Source organism: Sebastes fasciatus, chromosome 12 (assembly GCF_043250625.1).
Source record: "Sebastes fasciatus isolate fSebFas1 chromosome 12, fSebFas1.pri, whole genome shotgun sequence".
Classification (NCBI taxonomy): Eukaryota; Metazoa; Chordata; class Actinopteri; order Perciformes; family Sebastidae; genus Sebastes; species Sebastes fasciatus.
Genome location: NC_133806.1, coordinates 1,609,288 through 1,615,287, shown reverse-complemented (window position 1 = coordinate 1,615,287; position 6,000 = coordinate 1,609,288).

Here is a 6,000-nt window from a genome sequence, read left to right as displayed (position 1 = left end):
GCCTACAATGTGGTGCTTGTTTTATCTCTGAGACCTGCATTTCCCCTAAAAAACAAACTGGTTAGAGCAACACTTCCAGTTAATACCTGTTAAATTGGATTGAAATGTTTTCTCTCTTTCTGATGTAAACCATGGAATTGTTATTTTTTCTCTCAAGCACAGCTTTCTTCATACTACAACACTATACACATGTCCTTTTGCACAATGTGCCTACTGTTTACACCTACTTACTGTAAAACTATGCAACAAAAACAGAGCTCTTTGTCCATCAGCCCTTATCTTATCACTAGCCCAGTGTGGAACAGTTGCCTCTGGCTGTGGTTCAAAGTGTCCTCGACTTCAATTCAGACCGAGCGAGCTCAGTGTATTTCAGTGTTTTGATGGCTTTCCAGGGTCAGGGCACTTGTCTGCTCTTTTGTCTCTTCATCTTCAACCAGCAGTGGGTGGGATGACTCACACTAAAACACATTCACTGTCATCAGCGCTAGCTTTTTCTGTCCCTCTCAAAACAGAAAAAAAACAGACTTGTACCTTTGGCACGCAAGGCTTCCAGCATCCTCCATTCAAATGCAAATATATTATTTGTTGGAAGAATTTTCGACAACATGTCACACTACAATTACATCGAGAGAAGCTCGTTAACCATGTGGCTTAGTGCACCATGGGAGACAAGAGTGCACAGTGTCTCCCACAGGAGCTTGTTCTGCATAACAAATCAGTGCGTATTTTGTAATTCATATTATAAAGGTTATAGTCAGGTTATCTTATCTGGTTCAATTAACAAGCACATCTTTGCTAACGTTGTGATATTACATTTGTAGGCTACCAACTATTACAAAAATACATCTTAATGGATATATATCATTCCAATGCAGGCATTTGTAATCTTGCTATTGCAAGAAGTACATGTTGTCCAGTATTTCTTCAAAGAACTGTGGAGCTAGAATAATGACTGTTAATGCTGCAAACAGGGATGCTCATTTTGAAAACAATTCTTAACCGATAACTGACCCTCGATAACCGATTATTAACCGTTAACCGATTAATTAAGTAATGGGCACCCTGGACTTCTAACCCCCAAAAGGCAGAACTACACCACGCTGTCAACCATCATACCAAATTTGAAGATCCAAAGTTTAATAGTTTTCGAGTTCTACTCCGGAAACAAAAGTGTGACACGCAAACGGACGGAAGGACGGACGGACACGCGGAGCACTATTTAACCCCGACTACATTGTCGCGGGGGTTTAATCAGAATATTTTATTACACAAACAAAACTCACTAGATGGTGGTGGGACTGGTAGTGAGGGAGATACAGCAGCAGACAGTTCACTGGGACGCATATAATGTTACATAGAACAAACCTCTGAGGATGAAAAACATCTGGATCAGCTCCAGGCAGAGAAGAAGATGAGCTGATCTAATGACTTCAACTAAATGGAGGTACAGCAGCACTTCATGACCTTGCCCTCTACATTGTCGGAGGCACATTTTTTAGCTAGTCAAGCATATGTTATAAAATATTGTGATGAATAGTAATGAAAAGAAAAAGGTCTCCAGTCCTCAACGCTTTTATTTGCACATTAGGAACGTGGTACCACAGTGGCCACGAGCAGAGGGAGGAAGGGTTGGAGGGATGGCAGACGGCGGAGGGAGTGTGCAACTGTACAGTAGTGAGGAGTCAATAGGGAGTGGCAGACTGGAGAGGAGAAAAGGAGGCGAGGGACATGAAAAGAGAGGGATGGAAAGAGAGGCAGAGAGGAGAGGGGAAAGGAAAATCAATAAAGTCATCAAACATGCATTGCGCGCTGAAATGACTTCTTAAGTCCCATCAGGAAAGAGAGTGGGAGGTGAAATGCAGTAGGGAACCTGGACGCCGACTTTTATGTGTCCTTCAACAGCACTGACTCAATCACTGAACTGAACCACGCTCACACTGCAGGGACGCCTCTCCTCTTTCCTTCTAGAACTACTGTATGTTTTCTCTTCTGTGGAGTCTTTTCACTTTAATCATAACTTGATCTAGCACTATCATCAGGTATTGAAAACGGTTTTCCTTCTTTCTCCCAACTTCTGGAAGCATGTTGTTGTACTTTATGGTTTGACACTTTTTACCAGCCTCACCACGGAGTGAATTGCTGCCAACGTCTCCATTACATGAACACTAATATTCCACTATTATTCAGAATATGACAATATTCAGAATTTGATATTGGTCACGTTAAACGGACTGTTTGTAACTTCTTACACGTATAAATCATTGTGGGTCGGTGTCCCATGCGCGCTCGCGTGTGTCTACGCTGTTCAGACTCAGACTCCAACACAAACTCCAGTGAAGCACCAAAACCTCTTGGTTGTATCTAGTGAAGCTGTTAAACAGTGTTGGCCGCGGTCGGAGGACGCGGGGGAGACCGTAGCTTTGGTCTCCAGGACCGGAGTCTCTGCTCCTCTGCCTGCCTTCACTCACACACCGCGCTCCTTCTCTCTCTCTCTCTCCACCTCTCAGGTGCATGCGTTAAGAGTTAGTTTAGCTCTGAGAATATCTAGTGAATGTTCAGTGGACGTTTGTGCAGAAATAACTGCTGCAGCTCCTCCAGACCAACAGAGGTTTCCCGTGTCTTGTGAAGTGACGGGGCTCCGCAGAGAGAAACGTTATCGTCTCCGACCAAAACTCCGGCGTCTCCCCCGTTCCCTCCGGCCGCGGTCGGGAGGCTGAGGCAGGAAAAGCCAACACTAGGATCAGCATTGATTCATGGAGAGACCTTGGTCTGGTCAGCTAACATTACTGCCAAGCAGCTGAAATATAGAGTGATATTGTGCTTTTAGCTGACGTGTGTCTCCTCACTGTGTTGACCGATGCTCGTTCATGTCTATGTAGAGCGAGCACAAGCGCCAGCAACAGGACGCTGACACCACAGGTGTCGCTGTTAACAAGCATTTCTGATTCAAACAGTCCCTTTAAGTTACAGCACTTCCGGGGTTACAGTATTTTGTTGAAGAAGAGTTTCTCACAACCTGATATAAAAATGTCTAGTTGACCCCGGCACGACTGATTTTATAATTCGGAAGGGTTCTGATCTTTTTGGTCAGAGTTTGGCGATGGGAAATAGTTAATAAAGCCATGCCAGGAAAATAATGTCCAGAAGATAAGAGCGTGGATAAACAGACTGTTGTGATATAGTATCTGTGAGAAACAGGCGAGACTTGAAAACAATTCCCAGAAAAGTTCGGGAACATCGTATGACTTGCCAAAAATGTCAACCTGACCCAACCAGGAGGGCGAGGGCATGTGATAATGAAAGAAAAGTGAGTAAGTAAACATTCAACAAGATGTGTCCGGTTTGTTTTACTCATCCTGATTGGTGGAAAAGTGACGTGACAGTGTTTACTGTTGGATATAAAAGTCAGGGCACACGCACTCTGATTTCAATCTGATCTGAACTTGCTTGTATAACTACAAGAATTAAAAGATGGTGATCCCGCCGGTTGCCAAAATCCGACTGCTCGTCTTCCTCTTCATTTTGCCACAACAATCTTAACCCAAACCCCGATCTTTTCCTAAACCTAACTAAGACTTGAAATTGACACAAGCGTCACGTGTTGCTGGACATTCGTAGGAAAACGCACAAAAAATGCATTGTTGAAAGTCGCGCTGAGCGTTATGAAATAAAAAGGGAAATTTGTGTCTATGTACAAGAAATCAAATAGATTACATTTTGGCACTTTTTCACACACTGCCGTGAGAACTGAACGACACAGGGAAAATGAAATGGCTGTTCCGTCTAACTACCAGGCTAGTTTTAATTTTTTTTCCTCAAATCTAATGAGGTCAGAGGCATGAATAGGCTTATTCTAAATTCTAAAATTACTGTAAATTCACTTTGGGAATGTCATTTTTAGTGTTTCTGTCTGATGTGGACAAGAGTTTGCAAGTTTTTTTTTGTAATAGTTTAGTTTGAACAAGCCGATGTATATCCTGCCAGTTTTTTTTTCTGTTTATTTAATCCCCTGCTTTCTGTCATTCGCTTTCCTTCCTCTCCGTCACGTTTTTCCGCCTCTCCACAGCTCTTCTCTCGGGTTAGTGTATTGCTTGGAGTGTCCAGAGGGCTGTATGTTTGCTCGAGGGCCAAAGTCATCATTTCTGTTGGAACCGGGTCCATGCCTTTGAGGCTGAGGGGGCTGGTGGCGGTGATGGGCTCGTAGACGCTGCTTCACACAAGTGCTGAATACTGACAGGAATGGGCCGTTCGAGGGTTCACACTCCAAATGAGGTCGCAGCGCCTCAGCCGTTCAGCTGGCATTCAGACAGCCCCGCTCTCATTCTTATTCAGCCCTCAGCTTTCAGTACAGGCTGCCATTGTTGACCAGCCTAATAGCTTTCTCACAGAGCCCAGGATACGTCTTTGATGAGTCAATAAAAACACTTTGCATCACCAAACAAGCCAAGCCAAAATCTCATCAGGGAAGTATTGCATTGTATCTTTTCTGCATTATGCTGCATATTCACCTTTCTCTCTGCATTATCTCCAGCAGCCTCTGACATACCGAGGTCTGAATAGCATACTGTGAATAACATAGAGCACATTCATACTGATAACAACTAATCTCCATAAGATGGCTCCATTTAGACAATGCTCATTGTCTCATCAGACAAATGTTGTGTGTTAAAGGGAATGAACAACACACCACTAGTTTTACCAGTAGTACGGCTAGCCTAGTTGCCAAAGTTAACATTTTTACCTTAAGACTTTACCCCACAAAATGTCCATTTGTATATCAATTACTCACCTGGTGTTACCTTCAATTCGTGAGGAGGCAGGTGCTGAGTAGCAAAAGGCGTGGCTTGTCACTAAAATGAGAATAGTTGGTCCACCTTAAAGGTCAGACCACCTTAAGCGGGCGAGCCTAAGCCGTGGTTATCGCTAACTTTTGGGCTAACCCCTTCACTTGGGAGTTGTAGTATACAACAAGATGGCGGTGCGTCCAAACGCAGCGGCTTTGCTCTCCCCATTCTGATGTTTCATGCTCCATAAGTTCCATCAGCATGTTCAATGTCACACCAGGGGTGAAAACCCATTGGACAAGTATACACAAACATTAAGGACTCATACAGAGTTTCCCAATCTCATCACCTGTCACTGTTTCTGACACCAGCATGCAGACCTCTCATCCACCAGTCCTAACCCAGAATAAAGACAGTCAAAGTTTGGCCTGAGGATGCCACTATACAACTCCAGGACTGTTTTGAGCGCACCCAGTGGGACCTGTTTGCACAATAGGCTACTAATGATGCAGAGGTTGATCTGGAAGAATACACAGCCACTGTGCTTTTTCACATCAACAGCTGTGTGGACAACATCACAGTGGACAAGAAAATAAGGATGGTCCAAAACCAAAAACCCCTAGATGAATGCAGAGGTCCAAAATCTTTTATACGCATGCAATACAGCTTTCAAACCTTCCATTTATGTGCATCGCTCACTTTATGCTCCTCTGGGAAGCAGCCAGGCAAAAACGTTTGATAAATAAATAAATAGTTATAATAGTATGCACATTTATAACCTTTATTGTTCAAACAGGCCATTTCGATAGAGACATTAAAATAATGATGATAGAATAGAAATAATTTAGTTTTCCTTTTGTACGGCAATTGTAGGCGGACGTTTTACTGGCGTCATTATGGTAGTAGACTTGATTACGGTCCAAAATGGTGGAGGCATATGTCTGCTGCTGGGCGCTGGCGTTGCAATGGAAGGTTTCTCTCTCTCTCTCTCTGTATGATGTCTATATACAGTCAATACATCACTTTCACTGTCTGTTGTTGCTGTGAACTGCGCGGCTCACGTCAAAAATAGGCGAGACCTCTATTCTCTAGAAGAGACGCAGCTGAGACGTGCGTCTCACGCGGGCAGTGTGGCTGCTCTGACCTGTTAACACGGACGCCGAAATAAAAAACAACAGGTAACGCAGCCGCCACGCGCTCCTGACCTTCCTGGTGT